Genomic DNA, 11,104 nt, shown 5'->3' with positions numbered 1-11,104 from the left:
GCAGCAGCAGCAGCAGCAGCAGCAGCAGCAGCAGCAGCAGCAGCAGCAGCAGCAGCAGCAGCAGCAGCAGCAGCAGCAGCAGCAGCAGCAGCCGCACCCTCCTAGGCTTGGCCGCCCGTACGTGCGATCCTCCGCAACCTAAGTTTGAGGCCTCCTCCCCATGGCCTACGGCGCGGGTGCGGGCGCCGCCCCACTACGGCCTGCCCCTTTCGCTCCCGGGACCCTCTCCGACACGCTGGCAGCGATGGGATGGGGCCGGGGGCCGGGGGCTGGTGTAGGTTAGTTAACCCTACACCGGGTCCGAGGCGTGTCGCAGAGCTGTGCGAGATCCTAGCAGTCCTCGCGGTTGGCGAAGGCCTGGTTTCTGCCTGAGGACTTTGGGCCGGATGGTCCCCTCCCTGTTCTGTGCTTTAGTTCCTCCGATGAGGAGGTGGGGGTTGATTGGTCATTCACCCCCTTCGATGTTTTGAGCCTTCACAAGAAATAACCAAGAATGGGCGTTCCATGGCTTGGGGGAAGGTGTGGGAGGATTGGTGAACAAGTCACACAGATGGGTGATTAAAACTAAAACCAGAGCCCAGGTGGAGCTGAGAGGGGTTGACGTCAGTGGTGGCTGGGGGGCGGGGGGGGGGGGGCAGTGGAGAGGGTAAGAGTTGGCCAGATAGGCTCCTTGTAGCCCTTTGAGTTGGGTACAAGAGCCCACACGCTACCTGACATTTAGTAGTCACTCCTTGAAAGAATGGATGAACGAACGAATGAATGAGTCTTCAAGGACCTCTCTGAGTGGGGACAGAAAAATGCTAGGAGGAACAGAAAAGCCTGTTGTGTGAGAGAACGGTTTCTATCGTTGTGGCCACGTCATGCAAGGGGAGAGAAGACAGGTGAACACTCTGAAAGAGAAATTGGGGTCAGGGGCGCCTGGGTGGCTCCGTCATTAAGTGTCCAACCTTGGCTCAGGTCATGATCTCATGGCTCAGTGTCCGACCTTGGCTCAGGTCATGATCTCAGGCTCGTGACTTGAGTCCTGCCTCAGGCTCTGTGCTGACAGCTCAGAGCCTGGAGCTTGCTTCAGTTTCTATGTCTCTCCTTCCCTCCCTCCTCTTTCTCCTTCTCTCTCTCTGCCCCTCCCCCACTAGTTCTCTGTCTCAAAAATAAACTTAAAACAAAAATTTTTTTTTAAAGAGAGAAATTGGGGCTGAATTGTGTTGGGTTTTTAAAAATCATGCCAAGGTGTTCAGACTTTGTCCCACAAGGGTAGGAGATATCAGAGACCTCTTAAACTGGGGAGTGACAGGATTAGGGTTGGGTCTGTTTGTTTCAGAAAGATGACTGGCCAGCTTTGGAGTTTGGGAAGGGACCACAGGAGGGATCAGGCCCCAGGTAGGAGGACTGGCTGGGTTTGGGCACTCCTGAGCTAACTCTAGGCCTACACTGCCTACTGTGGGGGACATTGGCCTTCTGTGCCTAGGGAGCAATTGAGATATGGCTAGTCCATATTTACAAGTGTAAACTAAATAGATTTCAAGGATTTAGCATGAAAAACACTTCAGATATCTCAATAATTTATGTTGATTACATGTTGAAATATTCTGACTGTATTGGATTAAGTAAAACATTAAAATTAATTTACCTGTTTCTTTTTACTTGTTTTGGTCGAACTATAAGAAATTACATGTATGTAATATGTATGCATGTATTTCTATTGGATAGTGCTGCTCCAGAATGATAAAAGCAATCCTAAAGTTCTTCCAGGAAATTTCCTCCCGGGAAACTATGCAATCACCAAATTTTAGCTCTGGCCAGGTACATTATAAGTCATCCAGGACAACATTTACCACCATCTTATTTATTTATTTGCTTATTTATTTATTTATTTATTTAATCTTTCTTCAATCATTCAGGCCATAATTTACACTGTTCATGAGGAAAAAGCTAATAATTAAGGAAAGTGAAAGCATTCATTGGCATTTAGGTCAAAAAGAAATCCCACAATAATTCCATAATTTGTATAATTTTAAGCTCAGGTGTTTTTTGTTTTTTGTTTTTTTGAAAAATCTGTCCTGGCCAAAGATTAAAAACGAAAATTCTCTGAAAGAGTAAATGGAATATGTATGTCAAATGATCCTACATACATATTTTCTCCAGTTGAGGTTTCTACAAATTGAGTTAAAATATGCTAACATTCTGTGGCAAAATCTTATAGTTCTAGTGTTGAGAGCTCTCCACACCTTTTTTTTTTTTTTCTTTTAATTCACCACGTTCTTCAAAAAACAAAACCCAGAGTGTCAGAGAAGAGCAGGGGTTTGCCCAAGATCACACAGCGATGAAAGACCTGAGGCAAAACTAGATGGCCCAGTGTCCCCTCCCTTCCAGGCCTGTCCTTTTGTCACCACACTAGAAAACAAAGTGGCCCATCGTCTTGCCTTGGGAAGAACTGTTTTGAAAGGAGGTTGGCTCAGTTGCCTTATTGAATGTGCATATTTGGTTAGAGCTGAACTTCCAGGGAAAGCAGCTGCTTAGCTGAACACTTGTAATGATCTGTGCACACAGGTTGGGGAAGTTTCCATCCCATCTTGCTCTACTTGATCCGTAGGCAGGGAGGGACAAGGGACCGATTTTATCACTTTAAGTAAGTGGAATTTCTCTGGGTAGCCAACCAGGCACAGAGGTCTAATCCTTAAGCAGGCACTGGCCCTTCCCAGTTTTTGTCTCAACACATCTCTGCTGAGCTGGACCAGTGTGGGGTTAGCAGTGCCAAGAGAGGGTCCCCCAGGAGTGGCTGCCTGGGAGGAAAGTAGCAGGAGCCACAAGAGTGACAGATGCTTTCAGAGTCTGTGAACCACACTCTAATAGAGGCTGTTTAGGAAGCCCCTCAGGTTAGGGAATCCATTCCTAACATATTTGGTGCTGAAAATGTTCCCCATTCACCACTGGGAGTCCTTTGAATTAGCTAATGCATCCTGTCGCCATGGCCCCAGTGGCTTCTGGAGGCTATTGTGTTTTCTTGTACAATTAGGGCTTCCTATACTTACTGCCCCTGATCGAGATTCAGCCATTTAAAAAAAAAAAAGACATGTTCAAAAGAAAAACAAAATGAAAAAAAAAAAAAGCTCATAGATACAGAGAACAGATTGGTGGTTGTCAGAGGCAGAGCGAGGGTGGGGAGGAATTCTCTCTCGAAGGGGGTCAAAAGGTACCAACAACAACAAAAAAAAGGACACGTTAAAAAAAACAGGCACATTCTCCACTGACTAGAGGATAAACAGATTATCGCTGAAAATAAACATCTACAGTGAGAAATAGCTTGGTCATTCGTTATCATCCGAGGCAAAGCAGAAATGGGAGTCATGGTGTCATGGCCAATGACCATGAAGGGGCTGAATGCTGGGGAGCCCGAAGACACATTGTGGAGGTCACATGAGCTAACATAAAGGAGTCTGTTAAAAGAGTTCTACTGAGTGAATTTGAAGACCTAATTGGCTTTATTAAGCGATTTACTAATTGCTTAATCGATTTGTGATTTATTAATTGATTTTCAATCAGTGGGCAGCATCCCACCTAGCAAGTACAGGGATGCTCCAAGGGTTTGTACAAAATAGAAGATTTTTATAGGAAGGAGAATGGGGCAAGGACATTATCAGCAAAGAAAAGGATTGTTACATCTTTTTTCTAAGAGTTTATTTTTTTGTGGGGGTGGGGGTGGGGTGGGGTGGGTGAGGGTAGCACAAACAAAGTAGAAACAGAGAAAGAGGGAAAGAATCCCAAGCAGGAACTGCACTGTCAGGGTGGAGTCTGATGTGGGGCTCAAACTCATGAACCATGAGATTATGACCTGAGCTGAAACCAAGAGTCGGTCACTCAGCCAACTGCCACCCAGGCACCCCTGTTACATCTTTTTTTGAGGAGGAAGGGATGGCAGGGTTTTTATCACGCGATTACTTTACCAGAGCTGATCAGGAAATTTCAGATTAACTTAAAAGGTCACATTCCTGAGAGAGGTTCAAACTACAATTAGGTCTTGGTTTGCTGTGGTTGGGGACCAATGACTCCATTTTGGACTTCTTGTTTCTCTTTCAACAATTCCCAATGGTGGATTTAACATTTTAGTACCATTTCTAGGCTCAAGAGATTCCAAAAAATTTTAGTGGCTCAGAGCAGGGTATGCAATCTTTAAAAGGACCTCAAGAAAAAAATAAATAAATTAAAAACATAAATAAAAGGACCTCAAGAGCAGATTCTCAGGTTTAAAATCATCTTCTTCCCAGGCATCTGGATGGCTCAGTTGGTTGGGCATCCCACTCTTGATTTTGGCTCGGTTCATGATCTCACAGTTTGTGAGTTCGAGCCCCACATCAGTCTCCCTGCTGACAGTGTGGAGCCTGCTTGGGATTCTCTTTCTCTCTCTCTCTCTCTCTCTCAAAATAAATAAATAAACTTAAAAAAAATAAAAATCATCTTCTTCCCACGTGGGAACAATACTCTGGTGCTGGCAAGTGCCGGGAGTCGCCACCTGGGATTTGCTTGGGGTTGCCCTCCTACAGGTGGCTCTGAGTGTGTCCACCTGAGAAGGTTTTGTGTCCTGGCCAGGAGAGCAAAACAGCAGAGAGCCTTTGGTGACAACTGAAGAACAGTGGCCCCGTGGTTTCCATGGATCAGTGGGAGACCAACTACTTGGGCCTACCCAGCCCTCGGTGATATGGTTTTGGAGTAGTGGAGGTCTGGAGCCAATGGCCAAGAAAAAATTCTTGAGACATCTTTGGTGCAAAAAGGTGATTTTATTAAAGCACAGAGACAGGACCTGTGGGCAGAAAGAGCTGCACTGGGGTTGTGCAGAGTAACTGGTTATATACTGTGGAGCTGGGGGAGGTGAAGACAAATGGAGGCCTCCAGAAGGACTTTGCTATGCCAAAGAGGACTTCTAAAATACCTGAGGCCTTGCTATTATCAAGCTAAGGTTGTTTTCCCTCTAGTAAGGCATTAACATGATGACAGTAGGGGTTTCCTGGAGAGATGTCATACTCTGTATTTGCCTCAAGTATTTGTTAATGGGCTGCAGGTTATAAGGAAATTTAAGTTCACCTGCCATTTCCTTCTTGCCTTTGTTCCCCACATCATTATGGAGGGGAGGGTAATATTAGGGCTCCAGGAAACTGAGTCCACAGCTTTCTGGAGATTAGGCTACTGATAAGATTGCCTTTTTCTTGTAATTTACTAAGACATTTGTAAACTGAATGGAGACTCATGTCCTGCATAGCTGTGATCTCTATCAGTTAACTACTTGTTTTCTTTCCTTTGTTCTTGGGCAAGCAGGGGTGCCTGAGGAATATCATACATATCCCACATGGGGAGAGGGGTAAAGCTAGCTCCTTTGCCCTCAGCTTACCTTTTGCATCCTCATCATCAGCGTTATATCAATTAGGGTCACTCAAATTGGGTAATTTGGAGAGAATTTGACAAAAGGATGATCTACAAAGGTGTGGGCAGGAGGTAGGGAAGCCAGAAGATACACTGTGGTATCTGGCACTGGAATTGGGCCTGAAGGAGCAAGGGGAAGGTGTGGGGACTGAAATCCAAAAAGAGGGAGAGTGTGTTCTTGTTAGGGAAAGCACACGCTCACTGTGAGAAGAAAAGCCAGTAAAAACAAGAGAAAAGGAGCCAGCCAGATGTCCGAGGCTGGACGCTCCCCTTGCATACTACTTTGGCTTCTGTAATCTTGCTTGCCTCCTGTGTCTACCAACTGCCCAGACAGCACCACTGATAAGTGCCCCCTCCCCCTTTTCTTTTGTCTCTCAACCCCCTATCATGCCAGCCATAAAAGGAAGATGATGCCATGGTTCCAGGCTCAGCCTTTGGAGGTGACTGCTGAGCTGGAACCAGTGTGCAATAAACAATCTTTTCCTGATTCCCCGAGTGTGTGTGGCTTGTCTCTTCCTGGGCGCCTGAGTATTTGCAGTAACAACTGTGTGGAGAGGCCACCCTGGAGCTGTGGCCTTCAGTCCTGGCCAAGCACAGGGAGGGAGATAGGAAACAGAAACTCTCACCTCTCTGGCCTCCAGCCCTCAACTCGCCTGCCTGACTCCCTGACAGCCTAATCTAGCTGGAAAACAAAGGACAAGCCTGATAGCCCAACCTCCTGGGGCACTGAGTGGGACAGAAGAGAGTGGAGGGAGGTTGGATCTACAGGGACAACAGAGGAGTCCAACACAGTGGAGTAGAGAAAAAATCAGGAGGGGAGTAACTTGTGGAGGAGTCCAGAGAAAATCTTGGTCCTGAGCAAATGTATGTGCTGGAAGCCTGTTGAGCCTCACAAGGCACTCTTCTTGTTTTGAGGTGAGGGCAGGGACCCGTGTGCACAATCCTCTTGTGTACAAGGTGAGAAGTCAAGGTCTTTGGTCCTCAAATGTTCCTCCCTACCCCCGGATATCTTCTCCACTCACAGGTTGATGCTTGAAATTCTTCCATTTTAGCTCTTTCCTTTGAGCTAAAGGTTCTGCTAAATGTAAACTGTCCTTGGCATTCGTGACACCACAAGTAAGGAAAAAAGGAAACGAACACTTCCTGAGTTCCTGCTCTGTGCCTACAGACCCAATGCAAGAGGTTTGGCATTGACAAAATCAATAAATCACACCACAACCTCATAAGGCAAGCATTATCCACACTGCATATACATGAGGAAAATGAGTCGTGGGTGTGGGGGATTAGCCGGCCTTTGCGCAAAGCCTCATATTTAATTATTTTTATAACCTGCTTAATCCAAAGCCCGTGCACTTAACCACCACCGCAAGGATTTCCAAATTTTGGAGTGCATGAGATTAGCTGCAGCACTTGGGAAGTAGGTGGGATCTTCATCTGAGAGCAAGTTCTTTTTTTTTTTTTTTTTTTACCTGAGAGAAAGTTCTAATTCGAGGAGAAGAGACAACTATCCCAAAGAAAAGGAAAGGGTACAGTGGAGGCAAGGATGGTGTCTTAGTCTGCTTGGGCTGTTATAGCAAAATGTCATAGGCTGGGCTGCTTAAATGACGGACATTGATTTCTCACAGTTCTGAAGGCTGGGAAGTCCAAGGTCAAGGTGCTGGCAGATTTGGTTCTGGTGAGGGCACTAGTCCTGCCTTTGGGAGGGCCACCTTCTTGCTGTATCCTCAACGCAGTGGAGGGAGAGGGCCCCAGTCTCTCCTCTTTTAAAGGACACCAGCCTCATCAAGGGAGCCCCACCCTCATAACCTCATCTAAACCTAATTACCTCCCAAAGGCCCCACCTCCAAATGCCATCTCTTTGGGGCTTACTTGTGGATTTGGGGGTCAACACAAATGGTCCTTTTATTTTTTAAAATTTTAATGATTATTTATTTATTTATTTTTGAGAGCTGGACAGAGGGGCAGAGAGAGAGGGAGACAGATTCAGCTCCAGGCTCTGAGCTGTCAGCACAGAGCCCAACACCCGACACAGGGCTTAAACTCACTAACTGTGAGATCATGACCTGAGCCAAAGTTGGACACTTAACTGAACCACCCAGGCACCCCAACACGCAGTCCTTAAACAGAAATCTTGAAGACTTTGGCCTGTGATAGGTCCACCCTGCTCTTCTGGGTGGTAACAGCACCCTTGACCACCCCCCCCCCCCCCCCCGAAGGACTCCAATGTAACTGCCTTTTCTTTCCCTTTCCTGACTCCAGTGCAACCCTCAATTTCAGTCTTCTAGCCTCACTGGATCTTCTAGAAAGCCATACTCTCAGCATTGCCGAATTTGAACTCGAAACCAATGCTACAGAGTTAATTCCAAGGGTTTTGTAGGCAAATCATCCTGGATTCAAAATCCACTTATAATCTATGTGACCTTTGCCAATCACTCTGAAATTCAATTTTCTCATCTGTAAAATGGAGATAATACTACCTATGGGAATCTTACAGCACAGTGTTTGTGACCATATTGGACTTAGATTGAACAGAGTTGTCTAGAAACCCACCTCCTGATTCCCAGGCGTGGGCTGCTGCTTATGACTCTCCATTTCCTTTATTTGAAGCACAAAATATGACATTTATTAAGCGTCCTAGCGTGCTGGGGGCCTTGCATTGCCCCATACATAGATACATAGATGTGATCCTAACATCTAAGTCAGAGGGTTGTCTGTATACATGAGAAAACATACAGACAAATAAAAAAGAAAGAAAGACATGGGAGTGTGATAAGAAGGGAGTGGTGGTGGCTGGGATTAACTCTTTTACAGCCACCCTAGAGCGTGGGAAGTGCTAGGGAAAACCCGGGAATTCTCCCAAGGGGGAGAACGATTTACCTGCGGCGGGTCACCAGTTAGCGGCTGGGCTGGAACGCCCTCTAGTGACCATTCGGCTGAGCCTAGAGGTTTTGCTTCGTAAATTGTTCTTTTTCTTAAGACGAGTTCCTCTGGCAGTCTGCCTCTCCTTTCATTCACTCAACAAACTTTTACCCAGAATGTTTCTTGCCAGGGGATAGTCTAGGCACTGGGGATATAACGGTGAACAAAACAAGCCAAATCTCCATAATGTTCTTTCTCTAACTCGATATAGGCTTAGTAACTTCCAAGTGGATCCCTGAAGCCTATGATATGCTCCTTCCCTTATATTGCCAAAAGTGATCTTTTCCCCCCAAGCTAGCATGCATAGAGCCAAAATAAAGTGAAACCAGAGCATCGTGTAATATTGGTGCAAATTTGAGGTGTGAGGTTTTGTCTCAATTTTAAGTGAGTTGCCATCGCATCTTAGTACTTCCCTTATTATAGATTATGCTTCTGGTTTTCATATGCTTTTCAGGTTTGTTCATGAGTGCATTTACAGGGGTTTCTCTGGTTCTGGGCTGTCCAATACAGTAGCCACTAGTCACATATGACTAGTTAAGTTTAAATTAATTACGATAAAAAATTTAGTATTTTTAGTTGCACTATTCACATTTCCAGTGTTTAATACCCACATAGGACTAGTGGCCATCTCATTGGACAGTGAAGATATATAATATTTCTATTGCAGAAGGTTCTACTGGATGACATCCTAAGCAGTGATGGGGATCCAGCTGTGGGAATGTCATGTTATGTTATTGTGCAGGTATAATCTATCCACTCTTTTCTTCTGCCTTTTTTAAAAAAAAAATTTAATGTTTATTTAATTTAAGAGAGGGAGCACATGCACAAGCAGGGGAGGGGGAGAGAGAGAGGAAATAGAGAATTCCAAGCATGCTCTGAGCTGTCAGCACAGAGCCCAATGTAGGGCTCCATCCGACAACCGTGGGATCATGACCTGAGCTGAAATCAAGAGTCAGGCACTGAAGCGACTAAGCCACCCAGGCACCCTATTTTCTGCCTTCTTATCTACAGTTTGGAGAGTGGTCTCTGGCTTATACCCTAAGGAAAACAGGGTGTGTGATCAGGAAACCCTAACTTTCTACCGTTTGCTGACCCTGTCAGGAGAGGTGCCCATGGTCTCTGTTCCTCTTTGGCTCAGCCTCTCATCCAAGTGTCTATCACACCAACAGAGGGGGCTGATTCCCAGGCTGATCAGCCCTATAGTTTCTTCTTCCTTGGGGGATTTGTTTGCCAAAGTTTTGCCTCTCTGCCCCCTTGGCCATGGGTTGCCAGCTCTGCTCTTGACTCCTGCCCTTCCTGGTTCTAACTTTGGTGGAAGGGGCTTGGGGAATCTTCTTATTGAGGGCTTATACACAGGGAAGCATTTGATCTCCTCCTATGAGACAGTGAGTGGGCAATGAATGGGAGGGTGTTTGAAAATTGAGTCTTCACTCTTGAGCCACTTCCATTTACTTAGCAGCAAAGAAAGCTGGACTGAGTATCCTGAAACACAGGCTCATTTCTACTACTAACTAGCTCTGTGACTTTAGGCAAGTCACTTTCTTCATATGTGGTGAGGGATGTGGGTGATGATTTCCAGGGTTTTCTGTAATTCGATATCCTAAAACTTGGCCAAAATCTTTGTGACTTCAGTGGACAAAGATGTCATGATCCAGGTAAAACAGATTTCCTTCCCAAAGAGAAATCCCCAGGCTCAGATGGTTTCGCTGGAGAATTCTTTCAAACTCCTAAAGAAGAATAAATACCAATTTTCCGCAACTTCTTCCAGAAAACAGAGAAGGAGAGAGCACTTCCCAATTCATTTTATGAGACCAGACAAAGACAGTACTAAAAAAAAGAAAACTATAAGCCAGTATCGTTATGAACTTAGAAAAAAAAGCTATAAACCAACATCTTATGAACTTATACTAATTATCTCCTTCAAAACCCTCAAAAAAATATTAGCAAATTGAATCCATCATTATAAAATAATTATAAATACAAAAACTTACATACCATGACCAAGTACAATTTATTCCAGATATATAGTCTGATTCAAATTTTAAAAGTCCATCATATCAAGTAATCAATAAAGCTGGATTAACAAAAATGTCTACCATATCAACAGGCTAAAGAAGAAAAATCATATAATCTTATCAATTGGTGCAGGAAAAGCATTTGACAAAATCCAATAATCGTTTATAGTAAATATTCTCAACAAGTTAGGAATAAAAGGGAACTACCTCAACTTGATAAAGAACATCTATAAAAAGCCTACAACTAACATCATAGTTGATGATGAGTCACTGAATGCCTTCCCCCTAAGACTGAGAACAAGGCAAGGATTTCTATTCTCATCACTTTTATTCAACTTAGTACTGGAATTTCTAGCCACTGTAATAAGGCAAGAAAAAGAATAAAAGTCATACAGAGTGGAAAGGAAGAAACAAAACTGTCCCTATTTGCAAATGACATGATTGTCTATAGAGAATCCCAAAGAATCTACAAAAAAAAAAAAAAAATTCCTCTAACTGCTATATGAGTTCTGCAAAGTTGCAGGATACAAGATCAACACACAAAAATCAACAAACATGTAGAAACTGTAATTTAAGATGCTATACCATTTATAATTGTTCCAAAGAAAACGAAATACTTAGGTTTAAACTTAACAAAACATGCACAGGATCTGTATGCTGAAAACTACAAAATGCTGATGAAATAAATAAAAGACCTAAATAAATGGAGAGATACACTGTGGTCATAGATTGGAAGGCTTGACATAGTAAAGATG

This window comes from Panthera uncia, chromosome B1 (assembly GCF_023721935.1).
Source record: "Panthera uncia isolate 11264 chromosome B1, Puncia_PCG_1.0, whole genome shotgun sequence".
Taxonomy (NCBI): Eukaryota; Metazoa; Chordata; class Mammalia; order Carnivora; family Felidae; genus Panthera; species Panthera uncia.
This window is presented reverse-complemented; position numbering follows the sequence as displayed.